The sequence below is a fragment of the Podarcis tiliguerta genome (genome assembly GCF_965153285.1).
Source record: "Podarcis tiliguerta genome assembly, chromosome: 4".
Lineage (NCBI taxonomy): Eukaryota > Metazoa > Chordata > Lepidosauria > Squamata > Lacertidae > Podarcis > Podarcis tiliguerta.
This window is the reverse complement of record NC_139537.1, coordinates 99,829,267-99,847,217: the sequence shown is the minus strand read 5'-3', so window position 1 is coordinate 99,847,217 and position 17,951 is coordinate 99,829,267. Positions and strand designations below refer to the sequence as shown.

The 17,951-nt window shown below is 43.7% G+C and overlaps 1 long non-coding RNA gene across 2 annotated transcripts in view; it reads right to left on the bottom strand.

Moving 5' to 3' along the window:
- The window catches only part of LOC310675401, a 32,629-nt gene that overhangs the window by 4,556 nt on the left and 10,122 nt on the right, over positions 1-17,951 (bottom strand). For both annotated transcript variants that reach the window (XR_014510109.1, XR_014510110.1), the window contains exons 2-3: positions 14,337-14,473; positions 2,521-2,671 (exon numbers count right to left, since the gene is read on the bottom strand). This is a non-coding gene — a long non-coding RNA (uncharacterized lncRNA). The remainder of the gene's footprint in view (positions 1-2,520; positions 2,672-14,336; positions 14,474-17,951) is intronic.

Genomic DNA, 17,951 nt, shown 5'->3' with positions numbered 1-17,951 from the left:
AATCAGACCCACAAATAACAAATTATACTTGTAAAGTGCTCTAATAAACATATAGAAAAGGAAAACACACAATAATACAAATAGGACAAGTAAGCACCAATACTATGGAACAGGTACCAGGGTGGCACTGTGGTCTAAACCACAGAGCCTAGGGCTTGCCGATCAGAATGGTCCAGGATGGTTCCTCTTCATCCTGGAGAAGAGTGACTAGTGGGGTGCCACAGGGTTCTGTCTTGGGCCCGGTCTTATTCAACATTATCAACGACTTGGATGATGGACTCAAGGACACCCTGATCAAATTTGCAGATGACACCAAACTGGGAGGGGTGGCTAACACCCCAGAGGACAGGATCACACTTCAAAACGACCTTGACAGATTAGAGAACTGGGCAAAAACAAACAAGGTGAATTTTAAGAGGGAGAAATGTAAAGTATTGCACTTGGGCAAAAAAAATGAGAGGCACAAATACAAGATGGGTGACACCTGGCTTGAGAGCAGTACATGTGAAAAGGATCTAGGAGTCTTGGTTGACCACAAACTTGACATGAGCCAACAGTGTGACGCGGCAGCTAAAAAAGCCAATGCAATTCTGGGCTGCATCAATAGGAGTATAGCATCTAGATCAAGGGAAGTAATAGTGCCACTGTATTCTGCTCTGGTCAGACCTCACCTGGAGTACTGTGTCCAGTTCTGGGCACCACAGTTCAAGAAGGACACTGACAAACTGGAACGTCCAGAGAAGGGCAACCCAAATGGTCAAAGGCCTGGAAACGATGCCTTATGAGGAACGGCTAAGGGAGCTGGGCATGTTTAGCCTGGAGAAGAGGAGGTTAAGGGGTGATATGATAGCCATGTTCAAATATATAAAAGGATGTCACATAGAGGAGAGAGAAAGGTTGTTTTCTGCTGCTCCAGAGAAGCGGACACGGAGCAATGGATCCAAACTACAAGAAAGAAGATTCCACCTAAACATTAGGAAGAACTTCCTGACAGTAAGAGCTGTTCGACAGTGGAATTTGCTGCCAAGGAGTGTGGTGGAGTCTCCTTCTTTGGAAGTCTTTAAGCAGAGGCTTGACAACCATATGTCAGGAGTGCTCTGGTGGTGTTTTCTGCTTGGCAGGGGGTTGGACTCGATGGCCCTTGTGGTCTCTTCCAACTCTATGATTCTATGATTCTAGAAGGTTGGCAGTTTGAAACCCCGCGACGGGGTGAGCTCCCGTTGCTCAATCCCTGCTCCTGCCAACCTAGCAGTTTGAAAGCATGTCAAAGTGCAAGTAGATAAATAGGTACCACTCCAGCGTTTCCGTGCGCTGCTCTGGTTCGCCAGAAGCTGCTTAGTCCTGCTGGCCACGTGACCCGGAAGCTGTATGCCGGCTCCCTCGGCCAGTAAAGCGAGATGAGCGCTTTAACCCCAGAGTCTGCCACGACTGGACATAATGGTCAAGGGTCCCTTTACCTTTACCTCTACCTTTACTATGGAAAAACAAGTTACAGATTCATTTTCATTATTAAGCTTCTTTTTTTAAAAAAAAGTATGCCCCAGTTTGCCCTAAGTCAGGGGGAAAGTATTCTAAACAACATTTTTGTATTGTCCTGGGAAGAAAGAATGGATGACAAATTCAAAAATGGATGACAAAATCAAAAATCCAGTTTGTGTCTCAGAAAAAATCCGGCCAATAATAAGAAAACTGCACAGCAAAAAAGATATCTTATCAGCTACTGAAGGTAATGGGGCCCTTTATATGTCCAGCTGTCCTTTGGCAACAACAAATTGTCACTGTTTTTTGTGTTGAATATATGCTAGGTGGTAATTTATGGACCTAATAGGTAACTAAAGCAATTTACCACTGTTGCTGTATGTAGGTTTTATTTTATTTGTTTTTTATCTTATATTTTGGAAATGTGCATCCAGGTTTCTTTTCCCTTATTTTTTTTTTGGGGGGGGGGGCAAGAGAGTGGGGCCCAAAGCTATACCTTGTTTAGCTTATACGTAAATCCGGCACTGCTTATCAGTCACTGAGACCACAGGAAGTTGTTTGAAAACATTCCTCAAAAAAGTTGGTTTAGAATACCTTCCAAGACTAATTGAGACATTGCTGAAATGGTTAAAATGGATCTCACACAGGTTTTTCAGTAGTACTATTGCTCTCTGTCCTTTTTGCATTGTATTTGCCTTGCCTGTTTGTTTGTTAGAATGCATTACAAGTATATTTTTTATATTTGTGAGTCTTCTTGTTGATTGCATCTGCAGCGCCAAGTCTGGCCCCTCTTGGCTTGGAGTGGCAGGAGGCAGAGCCAATTGGAAGGGGGGCGAATAAATGGGAGAGATTGAGGAAATTTTTTGACAAATGCTGGGTGGGTAGAAGAATGCGGACAATGGTAGGAAGGGTGAAGCTTGAAGTTTGACATTCCTACCTTTTGCAGATAACTTGGCTTTACAAATCTTAACTTGTGTATTGGGTGGGTACCTGAAAGCAATTATTCTCCCCATTTACAACTGAAAAGAGAAGTCCGCTTACCTTTACCTGGCTCCGTGGCATTGTGGGCTGGCACTGCCTCTCCCACCATGATCTAATGCTGCCTCTAGTTTCTGGGGCAGCCCAGCTGGCATGGAGGCATAACACTCACCTAGCCAGCTGGGAAGTGGATCCAAGCCTGCCTGCCGATTGGCTGAAAAGAGAAGTATAATTCTATGTATGGAAAAAGTTCAGTACTAAAGATGCAAAACTCTCATATTTGACTCTGCCAACAGTATGTGTTGTATTGAAACCTTTTTTTATTACATTGCATCTCTTTTGTGTGATTTTATTGTTAAACATCTGCGCAGAAACAATCTAGAATTCCACATGTGCCGGAGGTTTATTTTACTTGAAATGCAAATCCTTTCTGACGACACTGGAAAGAGAGTATAAAGGATTTTCACTGTAAAAAACCTAAGCGCATACCTTGAAATGAGGACAATGCAGCCAGAAAAGAACAGCTCTTAAAAGCAATAAACCTAGCTGCATGCAAATGCTTTACTAAAAATAAATGAGAAAATGAAAACTTCTGCTGTGTAAGCAACTTTCTTTTAAAATATCTCCTTAACGTTTTGCATGGCATAGAATTGTACAATTATAGAGTAGGAAGGGACCTCAAGGGTCATCTAATCCACCCTCTGCAATGCTGGAATCTTAGCTAAAGCATCCATGACAAATGGCCACCCAACCTCTGCTGTGGTCTAAACCACTGAGCCTCTTGGGTTTGCCAGTCAGAAGGTCAGTGGCTCAAATCCACACGGCAGTGTGAGCTCCCTCTCATTGCTGGGTCCCAGCTTCTGCCATTCTAGCAGTTCAAAATCAAGTATGAGCAAGTATGTAGATAAATAGGTACCACTGCAGCGGGAAGGTAAACAGTGTTTTCATGCACTCTGGCTTCTGTCACAGTGTTCGTTGCACCAGAAGCAGTTTAATCATGCTGGCCACATGACCCGGAAAGCTGTCTGTGGACAAACACCGGCTCTGTCGGCCTGAAGCGAGATGAACACTGCACCCCATAGTCACCTTTGACTGGACTCAACCGTCCAGGGGTCCTTTACCTTTACCTTTTTTTTACCTGCCATGGTTGAACAGCTCTTACTGTCAGAAAGTTCTTCCTGATGTTTAGTCAGAATCTGCTTGTAACTTGAAGCCTTTGGTTCAAGTCTTATGCTCCAGAGCAGGAGAAAGCAAGCTTGCTCCATCTTCCAACTGGTGACCCTTGACATATTTGATAGGGTTGCCATATTTCAGGAATCTGTAGGACCCCAGCATCACCCACCTGCCCGCTGTCCCTCAGCGGCAGCTGTGCAGCCAGGCTGGTAGGTCGGGTGGGTACAGTGTGAGCCCGCATGGCCATACGTGTGCCGCATCATTGGCTGGCAGAGGCAGAGAGGCAGGCCAGTGATGGAAGATGGGGGTGGCAGGTGGCGTGTGACTGGAGCAGACAAAGCTCCTCACTTTGATTGCCACCACCTCCCCTATCTTTGCTCCAGGAAGGGCTTGTGGGGGGAGGCGGTGGCAGAGCAACTGGGCGCCTGGGGGGTGGGCAAGCAGAGCCCAGCTCAACAACAGTTGAGCCCGAGGAGGTGGCGGTGGCGGCTGAGCAAAGCCGGGTGACTTGTGTGAGCAGCGTGCACTGGGCGGGCCTCTCGACAGTCCGCCAATCCCAGGCACGCAGGAGGGTGGAGCTGACTGGCTGCCTCAGCGCTTTACTTGCTCGCAGCAGAAGAGCTGTGGCACTCCGAAAGGCTCTTCTCTGCTTGGCAGCGGCTATCAGCTCTTCCCAATCCCCGGACTCCAAATCTTGGCCCCAGACTCTTGGCCTGGTGCTCCTGAGAGCCTGGCGCCTGGGTGCCCGGCACCCCTAGCACCTATGGGTAAGATGGCCCTGGGGCTAGCACACCTTCCCTCTGCTTCTCTGTTCCTGTGGTACTCAGGGAAGATGGTCAGAGTCTAGGCAGCAGGGCTGGGTGCAGCTGGGGCACAGCCCCTGGGGACCCCGGAGCTGGAGGAACAGAGGTAGAGATAGTGTCAGGGCTAGGGGATGAGTCATTGGACAGTGAAGCAGAGCATGAGGTGTGGTGCCCTCCCCTCCCTCCCTCATGGCCGTCCCAGAGGCTTTGCTGGCCATGAGGAAAAGGAGGCACCGGCGCCACTATTGCCCCAGCCTCGAAGGCGTGGCCCGGGCACAGCTTGTCTCTCAGGAGGAGCCTGTTGTGTGGGCACCTGGCTGTGCCCTATCAAGAATGTGTGCCTGGGGCCACAGCCCCTCTGCCCCCCCATGCTACACCTCTGTGTGGTGGTGGGGATGCACTTTTTAGGCAGTGACAACATTAATTAAGTTTACAGTAAGGATCCATTCAAATATCCCAATCTTTACATGGAAGAACATTTCTTGTACAGTACATGATAGTGCTCCCATTTTCTGTGTTTGCTCATTGCTTTGCGCCCCAAGTGAAAAGCTTGCATAACAAACAGAAGACACTGTTGTACAAAAATCCTGCTGCAAGACTGGACCCAAAATGTTCCTCTTCCCATCCCCACTCCTGTTCTCTATAAGAAATAATTTAAACCAAGGGAATTCTGATGAAGAGTTCTGTTCTGTTCTCTAAAAATATGCATTACAGGCAAGCAGCCCAACTTCCCACTCCATCACTTTCTGAGTTTATGATAGAATTCAAAGTATTAATAGCCTGACTTACGTATTTATGTATTTAGAAATGGCAGAGAGTGGGATGAGTTTTCCCCCTTTGTGATGTATTATGTAGGAGCATTAGCTGCATGTTGAATATATATATATCTATAGTTATAGCTATAGATGATATAGATACAGACTAAAATGGAAAATTAAAAGCATGCTATATTTGGAGTTAATGTATGAAAAGGTTAATCTTCTGTAGTTCATGTGTCTGCAAGCCTTTATGCACACTTTCAGCTCATGATATGCTTTGCTCATGACGGCACAAGAGATACTGGCACGTTGAGCAGCTGTTATACCTTTTTCTGGTTATAACTGGGGAACCCCATGTCCCTAGAGGGAGGGAGATGTGCAGGAGTTCTTAAGAAGCAGCCAGAAGCAGGAATGGTGTGCTGCATGCCTGCAAGTTTCTCTGTCTCTCTTGGCTTCGAACACCAGACATCAAAGACCCCTCGCCAGAGCTTCATGGCCTTAAATCTAATGGAAGCTGTCTTTGTTAGTGCAGAGTGAAAAAGATACAGTACTGTGATCACTGAAAGGTGATCTGATGAGATAAAACATTTGCCTCTTGATGTTATGGGGAGGCTTTTTATGACCCCTCTTTTCTGCCCTACCAGGCAGAGGCAGAGCTAGCTTTGATATCGATACTTCCTTGATCTGCTTGCTACCCTTGCCATAAATAATTTGAGGGAGAAGTGTCCAGCTATCAGAACTTGGATATGGACCTCCAATTTGAGGCTCACTTCTTGGAAGTTGCCATTTGCTCATCTGCTGCTATAAAAGCCAGGATACCTGTGTTTTGTGGCATGCAGAGTTCCATGGAGACAAAAAGGGTCAAGGTGGGTGGGGGGATATGTCCCAGGACACATTAGGTCACATTCCAGGCTACAGTCCTCTGAGATGAACCAAGGTTCTGGGGCCACAAGGGGCCATCTTCTCATACCACCTTTTCTTCTGAACTTGCAACCACTAAAGCAGATTAGTTTAGAATGCCCTGGCTCTTAGCCGAGGGGTGTGTGAACTTGTCTTTTCTCCCCAACTTCAGCTTGGGGTTAGATTCCTTGGTCATATGTGCTTTGACAAGCATAATGCAGATTGTTGAAGTCTTTCTGCACATAAACTTAAGATGTTCATCTTCTATAAATTGAATGTACTTGGGTGACAGTCATAACAATGTCTGCGTCTTGCAGTTTGTTATTATTAAGTAGGATAGGCAGAATACTATGAGTGAACAGCTGTTCAGCACAGGCTTTCAAACTCAGGTGACTCACAGGTATCACTGTTGTGTGGTGTCATACCAGAAATTAACTTTCCCTTGACTGGTTCTTCATTTAAAGCCAACCAATTCATTTGTCCTGTCACAGCAGATCAGCTGCTGTCAGTTGTTCTGTTCCATTCATAGTCTCTCTGTGCTGCTTGTTATGTGGCTTCTGAGAACATGAGAGCAGATCAGAGGAGACTGGTTCAGGGCTTCCATACATTCACAAGAGAGGATGCTCTTGTTTTCACATACGTTTAACAAAAGGTCATGCTTTAATTCCCCCCGCCCCCAAAGAGCACATTGACTGTCCAGAGGCATTAAAGTCCAGGGAGTGGGGAGGAGAATTTGCCAAACAGAGACAGAAGGATCCCTTAGCAGTTACCGTAGACAGCAGGAGGAGTCTGAGAGCTAAGACGTTAGTTGCGAGGGGGAGGGGTGGGCACTCTGGGCAAAAGCTCAAGCTTTGAGTGAGTACATTCCATGGTCTCCATGTTTTTCTCTTTGCTAATAATAAAAGTACTGAAAAGAAGCTCTCTGCGTGTCTGGTTTCACTCGGCAATTAGCCAAGTGAGCTGTCTGAAGTCTTCCTCGTGACAACTGGGAGGGGATGGTTGCAACTAATCCAGAATGCGGCAGCTAGACTGGTGACTGGGAGTGGCCACCAAGACCATATAACACTGGTCCTGAAAGACCTACATTAGCTCCCAGTATGTTTACGAGCACAATTCAAAGTGTTAGTGCTGACCTTTAAAGCCCTGGACAGCCTCGGCCCAGTATACCTGAAGCAGCGTCTTCACCCCCATCGTTCTGCCCGGAAACTGAGGTCCAGTGCTGAGGGCCTTCTGGTGGTTCCCTCAGTGCAAGAAGTGAGGTTACAGGGAACCAGGCAGAGGGCCTTCTCGATAGTGGCACCCTCCCGTCAGATGTCAAGGAAATAAACAACTATCTGACTTTTATAAGACATCTGAAGGCAGCCCTGTTTAGGGGAGTTTTTAATGTTTGAAGTTTTGTTCTGTTTTTAATGTTCTGTTGAAAGCTGCCCAGAGTGGCTGGGGAAACCCAGCCAGATGGGCAGGGTAGAAATAAATAATAATAATAATAATAATAATAATAATAATAATAATAATAATAATTAGTAGTAGTAGTAAGACGGGATAAATGATTTTTATAACAGTGGTGTGCAACCAGTGGATCCAGAGTATGAGATGTTGGCACCCTACTGCATGGTACATCACATAGGCATCTCTCTCATAATGTACCCGCCTTCCATGCCTTGGGGTCCTTTTGCCAAACTGAGATGGGGAGGTGGTGGGGAGTGAGTGGCAGGTGGCTGAGATGTGCATCCTGATCATGTGCCATAAGGCCCCCTGCTCCTGTAAATTTGTGTCACAGGTTGGCTGCCCATGAATTGCAGATGCCCTCCTTAACCATATATGCAGCCAAGTCAACTCAGAAACTCGAATAAAGACGACTTGGAACTTGCATTGAGCTTTGATGGAGGGCTGTCTGTTTTCTCTAGCTAGGACTACTCATGCCAGGAGAAATGAAGCTTTTTTGAAGTAATAGCAAGCTAAGGATGCCAACAGACAAATGGACCATGACTATTGCATTGCACACTGAAACACATTAAAAAACTCATTGACATATAGAGTGACATATAGGGTTTTTAGAACAGCACTCTGAAACTATAGAATGCAAAAGATATGTACCACACATACACACATCCAGAGGAATAATGCCATCTCTATTTCAGTTGTCCTTTTTATAGGATTGCAAATAGTACTTATTGGAATATTAATTTAATCAAAGTACATTTATTTCTGCCAGAATTTTCAAGCATGCTGTCTCAATACACTTTAGATGTTGAAGTGAGATTGTTTTCTTTTTTCTTTTTGCATAAGCAACATAAGAAAAAGTGTTGCTGAAAAATTTACCAGCAATTTTATTGACACTGGGATGTAGCTTTTAGATTAAAATAACACAATGGGCCTTTTGTATTCTATATGTCATGAAGCATGAAGGAGCAAAAGAATGAAGATGTTGGATGCAGAGTGCATTAGGGAATTGATGACACTTCCTTTCCCATGCAGGTTGAATTCAATAGAACTATACAAAATGTAGGGTTGCTGCTTTTCAAAGTATACCACAAACAGCTTCTGTTCAAGCAGGGCTGCAGTCGCATGGCAGTTTTATTCTGTTTGCCTGACATTTCCTGAACAGTTCATTCACACAGCATAAAAGCCATTTCCAGGAATCTAGTGCAAGTTTAGTGCCAATTTCCATGTTAATTGCACCCGAAATTAATTTTTACCCAGAACATTGTTGGGGGTAAGGTGATGAAATTTGGGGTGGTATACCAGCATGCATCTGCAGAAAGGTTGGGGGAGTTGTGACATTGTCTAATAACGTTCTTCTGCTGTGTCACACCACGCCAAATATAGTGTGATGTGGTGCTATGTTGGTCAAAAAGCTACAGCACCACAGTGCACCAGATACTGCAGTGTGAAAAGAACATTAGAAAACTGGACAAAAGCACTGCTTAATGCAACTGCGGAGTGTAAGTTGTTACAGAGGTGAATGATTTTATCTTTGGGTAGCACTTGGGGCTTTGAGCCCCACAGGATATATCAAACATCCAGAAAAATAATGCAACTAGGTATGCCAACTTTTTATTTTCTCCTGGTACCTCTGTGCTCACAGTTGCGCTTTAGAGCTATCTGGGAAAGATCAACAGGCTTCTTGGTGGCACAGGCACAAGCAAAGCTTTTAGAAGAGCAGGCTGATGGTCGCTCTTGTGGTTTTGTTGACACACCCTCCAACATTTCTCCGGTGAAAATAGGGAGGTCCTAAGGAAAAGCTGGACATTCTGGAATCAAATCAGAAACCAGGATGGCTTATGAAAATTCAGGACTGTCCCTGGGAAATAGGGACATTGGAGCGTCTGTGTTTATGATTTTAACTTACATTTTTAACGAATTGCATATTGTCTTAAGTTGTGATGTCTTATGAAGCCTGTGCTGGAACTATTCAGTGAAAGATGGGTGATAAGTATGAAAAAGGAAGGAAGGAAGGAAGGAAGGAAGGAAGGAAGGAAGGAAGGAAGGAGGGAGGGAGGGAGGGAGGGAGGGAAGGAAGACTTCCTTTTTCTTAGAGAAGTGTCCAAGGGAGCAGAGAGGAATTTCTAGCTCTAACCCTGTTACCCAGAAGGATTAGTACTGGGCCAAGAAGACATAGATGACTGTAGAATTCAGTTTTCATTAACAAAGGTTCATTGATGACTTCTTCAGGTGTGAATTAGTGGGAATTTAATATTGCCTATCCATGAGCAGCTGGGGTCATGCTTCATCTGAGAACAATTACTAACATGTATTCAGGATAGGGTTCAGAAAGGAGTAGAACAGTACCTTGATTTGACAGGACCTATTGCTCTAAATAGGGACGCGGGTGGCGCTGTGGGTTAAAGCCTCAGCGCCTAGGGCTTGCCGATCGAAAGGTCGGCGGTTCGAATCCCTGCGGCGGGGTGCGCTCCCGCTGTTCGGTCCCAGCGCCTGCCAACCTAGCAGTTCGAAAGCACTCTCGGGTGCAAGTAGATAAATAGGGACCGCTTACTAGCGGGAAGGTAAACGGCGTTTCCGTGTGCGGCTCTGGCTCGCCAGAGCAGTGATGTCACGCTGGCCACGTGACCTGGAAGTGTCTTCGGACAGCGCTGGCCCCCGGCCTCTTTGAGTGAGATGGGCGCACAACCCTAGAGTCTGTCAAGACTGGCCCATACGGGCAGGGGTACCTTTACCTTTACCTTTACTTATTGCTCTAAAAGGAGATAAAATTCTACTTTTTTGGGTGTGCAACCTTTTCCAATAAGCAAGACTCTCGGAGGTGCTTAGTTTTAAGTGTCACTGACTGACACCATCAGAGATTTGGCTTTCACTGAGCAGTCCTTGTGTTCTTGCTGTGTGTTTTTTAAATTATGTTATGAGGATCTGCTTGAGTGTGTTTAGTTCCATGGCCAAATTGATGTATTTTATTTCTTTGTTCCAATTTCACAGCCCATATATTTTAGGTCATTATTCCTAACTTTCAGTATTATGGTACTTTGAAAATTAACAGACAGTATAACATCTAACAAATTATTACCCAGAGAATATTCTAAATTATTGGTTCTATGAAGGAGAGGGAACCAGCTTTTCCCCAGGTTAATACTTTCAGAATGTACTTAAGACAAGACTTCTGGGGCCTCTCTGCATTTTAATTCTTGGGATTTGGAACCTGTACTGATTCTGATGGCAGGGCATTCTAACTGAATGGGACCCTACGACAGGTAATCTCTAGTGCCATTAAAACAGTGGTTCTTGAACTTTTTTCTCTGGGCCACACTTTAAGAATAAAAATTTGCTTAAAGGTAAAGGTACCCCTGCCCGTACGGGCCAGTTTTGCCAGACTCTAGGGTTGTGCGCTCATCTCACTCTATAGGCCGGGAGCCAGCGCTGTCCGCAGACACTTCCGGGTCACGTGGCCAGCATGACAAGCTGCATCTGGCGAGCCATCTACTTGCACCCGGGGGTGCTTTCGAACTGCTAGGTTGGCAGGCGCTGGGACCGAACGACGGGAGCTCACCCCGCCGCGGGGATTCGAACTGCCGACCATGCGATCGGCAAGTCCTAGGCGCTGAGGTTTTACCCACAGCGCCACCTGCGTCAAAAATTTGCTTGCACCACACCAAATTTTTTATTGCTAAGAAATACATTGGAAAACAGAAAGAAACAACTCCTAGCAGTACTTGATTTATAACAGAACACAACTACTTTATAATATTATCATGGGACAGAAAATATAAAACAATGCAAAAATAATTTAGAATAGAACATGAATCATTCCCCAACTACAGTTATAAAAGAGCCTCTTACATATTTACCTTAAGTATGTATACAAACTCAATGAAAGTTGTGAGCTTGCTTTTGCCATGTAATCTCAATCATATTAGGTCTAATTTGAGACAAACAAACTCTAATCTCATCAATACAAAGACGCCTTTCTCTTTTCTGATCTTCCATATTTGTCAGAGTTGAAAATCCCTGTTCACAACAATATGTCATGGAACACTGTAGAAGAATAGCCAATGCTCTTGAAGAGAGGTGTGGAAACGGTTGTATAGCCAAACAAACAAACAAACAAACAATTGATGCTATACCATCCTACAATGAAATGTTTAAATATTTCTTTGATTGTCATTGAATCTTCCCACCACACCTGCCACACCGGTGTGGCGTGTCACACCCTTTGAGAACCACTGCATTAAGGCATTCATTAATATCTTGAAACCGATTCCTTAAATCATGGGAGGAATGCTACAATTCATAATCTCATTCCTCCTCACAATAATTTCTATTTGATTTATTATAGTTGGAGTTGTACTTTTATCTGTTGCTGTATAACACACCTTGATTGAGTTTTTCTCATAAAGGTGGCCTATAATTTTTGTAACTAACAAAGATAAATAACGCCAATATGTTAGCTCTACATATGAGCTGAATAATTACCATGAAATGGACACCCGGTGTTTTGACTCACTCAGCTGCAACACCTTGAATGATGAGCTTACCTGCTTATGCTTTGATGAAAGTCCAGCAAGTTATAGGACATATGCGCTGACATATTGGATTTTACTGGGTCTGCATAATGGAAATGATGGGCCTGTCAAATTACATCTAAGTGCAGTTCTCACACCTGTATCTCACTAAGCATATGTCAGGCAAAACCATGAATTAAACAGGAATGCTGCAAAAAACAAGGAGTTATTTCACAAGTCTCTGTCATGTTGCTGATTTTTAAAAAGAAATAAATCAAAAGTTACATTTTAGACAAAAGCCAAATCTGCAACAGAAAACCCTAGACCAATTTGCACTCAGCTTGAATAAAATGATTTGGTTTCTAAAAACATTTGAGAACTGTAAGAAAGTTACAAATTTTGGCACAATAGCAAAATAGTGCTAAAATACCTTCTAACAGATATTGTGCTATATTTATTTATTTTTGTATTGGATAATCTGGATGCTGTCTGATTTTTCTTTTATATGTTGTATCACATGGTTAAATTCTGTGCTGCATCATAGTTGTTGGGGATTTTGCTGTTGCATATCTGTTGTTGTTTAACCTTTAAGAAGATGAGCAACAAAAAGAAAAGAAAAGAATAAAGTAACACATTTTGAAATCTGAGCCAAATCCAGAACAGTCTCAGTAGGGATGCTCATTCATCACAGTCAACAAGGGGAAGAGGAGGATGAAATGGTGGGAGGGTGGGACTGCCTCTCCTCTTCCCTTCTGATGAGAGGAGAGCATCAATGGAATCCAGGGAAGGTGTCAGCTGCCCATTGAGGGTGGGGCAGCCTGAGTGAGCACCTACACACCCAACCTTCTCACAAGACACAGGACTCTTGTGAGCAAGTTCTCCTTGCCTTGCCTTTAAAGGTTGGGTGAGCTTCTGTACTGTTCTGACTTCCTTGCACTGATCCTGGACTCCTTAAACTTGGACGGCTGTTTCTAGCCCAGGTAATCTTCCCTTTCCCATCAAGTAGCCTGAGTGCTCCAGTTTCAGTGACTCACTACCTGCTGCTGAGCCTGACCATTACTCTGCCTCAATAAAGACCTCTTCCTTAACCCTCAAGTAAGAAGCTCCCTGGTTGTGCTCTGAATGGGAGCCAGGACACTGACAGCCACAGATAAGTACTGACCACTAGTGGCCGGTTGACTTAAGAAATAAATAATGCTAATCTCTGTAACATTGCCTCTCCTGTGTTGTCATGAGCTGGCTTTAACACGAAGACCCCGGCTTGTATTTAGTCAGCGTTCCCCATTACACCATAAGTAGGCTACTCTGGCTTAGTATCAATTAACAAACTGTGAAAATAAACCAGGGTCACCCACTTCTCCAGCAGTACTGAGTTCTAGTTTCCTCTAATTCCCTTTTAAGTGAACTTGGACCACTGCTCTCTTTCAACTGTTTTCTTACAATTTCAGGTAGCTATCCAACATCTGCTTAAAAATCTCCAATAAAAGAGAGTCCACGACCTCCTGAGGGAGACCATTCAACTGTCAAACAGCTCTTACTGACAATTTCTTGTAACTTGAAGCCATTGGTTCAAATCCTACCCTCCAGAATAGGGAAAAACAAGCTTGTTCCCTCCTCCATGTAACTATCTGTTCTAGGACCTTTCCTGGTATCAACATCAAGCTGACCAGTCAGTAGTTACATAGGTCTTCTTTTTCTTGCTTTTTGAAGATGGGGACAGCATTTGCCCACCTCCAGTCCACAGGCACCTCACCTATTCTCCAATAATTCTCAAAGATTATAGAGAGAGGCACTGAGATTACATCCACAAGCTACTTTAGTACCCTTGAATGCAGCTCACCAGGCTGGGCACTGTTTTCTTGAGATGTTTCTTGAGATGTCTCCCACTTTTTTTTCTTGTTGGAAATTGTTGGAATTGTTGGAAATTGTTGGAATTGTAGTCATTTTTGCCTTCCATGTTTCACCTTTATGAAATTCCCATCCATGTTGGGCTCTGTTCTCACCAGTAGTTCCTTACATGGGAGAAGCCAGGGGGCGGGGAGGGGGCAGCTGCCCCCCTAAATCAAGTAAATAAATAAAAATACTTAACTGAAAATGGAAATAATCAGAATATTTGAAATTAAAATGCTTGCTGAGGTCACTTGGATGATGTTGTGGCACATTCTAATGATGCAACCGGCAATTTGACTGAATAGTAGATTCCATGAACTGACTCTTCTTGTTGCAGGCAGCCCGGTTCTAGTAAAAGAGGCAGAAATCTTTTACCCTGCCACAAAAAAGGCTCTGCTCACCTCTCTTGCTCAGCCAGGCACGACTTGTACCCTGGAGCAGTCATTCAGTACCTTGCAGAGAGTAAAGACCTGGCTAAGGTTGACGATGACAGGGGAGCATCTCAATGGGCTTTGCTTACTGAGTGTGGACAGAAAAACTGCAATAGAAAAGAGGAATTTGAGAAGAATCTGCTGAAAAGTTTTTTAGCAAGTCCAAGTAAACTTGTTTTAGTTTAGGTTTTTAAAAAATAAGATGAAAAAAGGTCAGTTCCTTGCAATTTTGCAAAATATACTCGTTAACTTCATGGAAGGTACTCCCTGATGTTAATTTTATATTTAACTTCCTAGTTTTCAAATGACTGAAGATTTTGACAGATTTTCTGAGTACCTGGGGTCAAAAGAAAGTAATTTAAAACAACTGTTGTTGATACATTTCATCCTGAATCTGCTAGACAGAGCCAGACAGAAGATAATGACAGGTGTGTGTCTCCCCAACATATATCCTGGCTACAACTCATTGTTCTTTAAGCTTTTGGAAATCAACTGAAAGTCCAGAGTACCCAACTAACTACACTCAGTTTTCCCTTCCCTCTGTATAATGAAACCTAGGGGGACATCTAGCTAAATTGTTTTGATTTTTTAATATTTTTATTTTTGGTTGATAAACAGTCACTAGTTTTCATAACTATGCATTTTGAAATTATACATGTTAAATCTCTCCCCCCCCCTTTGCTTTTGAAAGCACAAACACTGGACTATCATGGTTTGACTCAATATTTCCATGTGTTTACTCTGTGTGTGTGTTTGGTAGGGGCATCAGCATTTAGAAGTAAATTCTAAGCACTTGTCTACACAGTGGCCATCATTTACTATATAATAATGTTTGACAAATGGCCCATTAACATCAGAAGGAAGGCTTTTCAATCAGGCACTTACTCTGCAAGCTCTTGAGTAAAAGGTACTTAATCAGTGAAATTACATTTCTACCTATGTGTTTATTCCTTTGTCTTTATTCTTCAGAGATGCATTTATGCCTATTTAGACACTACCTGTTGAGAAACAGTGACAAAAAGATAATGCAACTAATTGGTAATCACTGCTTGCTCCTGAAAGACATGTTTTTCCTAAAATGCAGGTTCCCAATGATGGAAGTAAAGCCTGGGCTGTGCTCTTTTGTTGAAAAATCCCACACTGGTTTAGTAATAATATGACTTAAAATCAAGTGCAATGAAAGGTGGTGGGTGAGAGCAGAATCACACTTAAACCTTTCCATTGTTCTTCTCTTTCGGCATTACAGCTCCTTCTTGTAAATTCTGTATTTTTTCTGTCATGGAATGAATGGAACACAAGGGGTATTATCTTTGACTGGGGTGAAGCAATGACTGACAAGCAATTTGTTTCTTACTGAAGCAGTTCAGTGATGGAATGTGGCCCTCTTTTCACTGAGCCTTTAAAACTGAGCCCCATGCAGCCCCCAGAAGCGATTCAGAGCAGCCTGCCTGAGTGTCCCAGTTGTCTCTGTGGCCAAATCCCCTAACTGCCAAATCTTGCTGCCAATGTCACTTGGCAGGCTGGGGGAAGCAGGGCCGTCTTTACCAGATGTGGCGCTGGGGTGCAAATTACCATGTGCCCCAGTGCCCCCAAATTACCATGGATAGTGTTGGGATGGCCATAGCTGTGCACTGCCAGACATCCGGGGGGGCATCAGCAAAATTGCTAGAGCATCCCAAGTGGCTTATTGTGTTATTCTGAATTCTTCTATCTCCTTTTTAGTTTTTTCACATTCTTTTTCACTTTCTCTAAATTCTTTGAAGGTTTTCTAAGAAGCTTCTTCAATATTAGCTATGTTGACTGAGACAGAGCGGAAATAGGCAGAGTCTCTGAAAGGTTGTTGTCACTTGCTGTCAGGTGCCACAGAATCCACACTATGGGATTAATTTTGTTGTTGTTTAGTCGTTTAGTCATGTCCAACACTTCGTGAACCCATGGACCCCACGGATCGGATCAGAGCATGCCAGGCACTCCTGTCTTCCACTGCCTCCCGCAGTTTGGTCAGACATGTTCGTAGCTTCGAGAACACTGTCCCACCATCTCGTCCTCTGTCGTCCCCTTCTCCTTGTGCCCTCCATCTTTCCCAACATCAGGGTCTTTTCCATGGAGTCTTCTCTTCTCATGAGGTGGCCAAAGTATTGGAGCTTCAGCTTCACGATCTGTCCTTCCAGTGAGCACTCAGGGCTGATTTCCTTAAGAATGGATATGTTTGATCTTCTTGCAGTCCATGGGACTCTCAAGAGTCTCCTCCAGCACCATAATTCAAAAGCATCAATTCTTCGGCGATCAGCCTTCTTTATGGTCCAACTCTCACTTCCATACATCACTACTGGGAAAACCATGGCTTTAACTATACGGACTTTGTTGGCAAGGTGATGTCTCTGCTGTTTAAGACGCTGTCTAGGTTTGCCATCGCCTTTCTCCCAAGGAGCAGGCGTCTTTTAATTTTGTGACTGCTGTCACCATCTGCAGTGATCATGGAGCCCACGAAAGTAAAATCTCTCACTGCCTCCATTTCTTCCCCTTCTGTTTGCCAGAAGGTGATGGGACCAGTTGCCATGATCTTAGCTTTTTTTATGTTGAGCTTCAAATAGGATTAATAATACTAGCCTATTTTACAAGGATGCCCTAAAGGTTACAGGAAAGATGGGATAATTCAAAGAAGCTAGATGGTAAGAGTTTCAGGATGACCATGGATGTTCATTGCCTTTGCTTCAGTTTTAATGCTGTTTTCAAAGTACCCCTCTACAAGATGTTAGCTGTGTTATTCCAATTAGAGATGGAAACTGTAAGTTTGATTCTGTTTGCTGCTTTAAAAAAGAAAGAAAGAAAAAGGAAGAGGACATATGCATTCCACTGTATAGATTTCCTGCTTCAGAAGTACATGTGTTTATCACAGAAGGGTAAACTGGAAGCATGAAAACCAGAGGACTTTGAAGTTTGCATGCCCCCAGAGTTGCAAGTTCAAATGACAAGTGTTTTCCCTACAACTGTCAGTTCTGGCACCACTAGCCAAAGTCCTTGCCAAGGCAAAGCACTTGAGAACTTGAGACATCAAAATAATTTTGCAAAGATCAATAAGAAGATGACTTGTCCCTAAGTGTGTGCGTGTGTGTGCGTGTTATTTAATGTACTATTTTCTCTTTTCAGGCAAGGGATTTTTATCTTATTTAATTCCACCCACAGCACGAATCTTTCCTGAAATGCCATTGCCAAAGGTCTATTTATCTTCACCTCAAGAGGGGGATTCCTTTAAACTTGCAGCTAGAAGTGACTTTAAGATGTCCTTCAGTTAATCCTTTTGCTTAGGGGATTGACTACACCTAAACCAATCCAAACAAATGCTTGTCTAGCTATGCTTAATGATGTTTGCATTTTAATTCCTCTGCTCCATTGCTGTTTTTTGTGTTGCCTTCTCTTGCATTAAATTGTAGGCATTGGGTGGTATCCGTTGAATTAAAACTGGTTTTCCAAGTTTTCCCTTGGTTCAGCCCCCTTTGCCCAATGAGAGAGGGCAGGGCGCAAAATATTTTTTCCACCCCCCCCCCCGCCAGAGTGTGCAGTGTTCTGACTAAAAACTTGAAC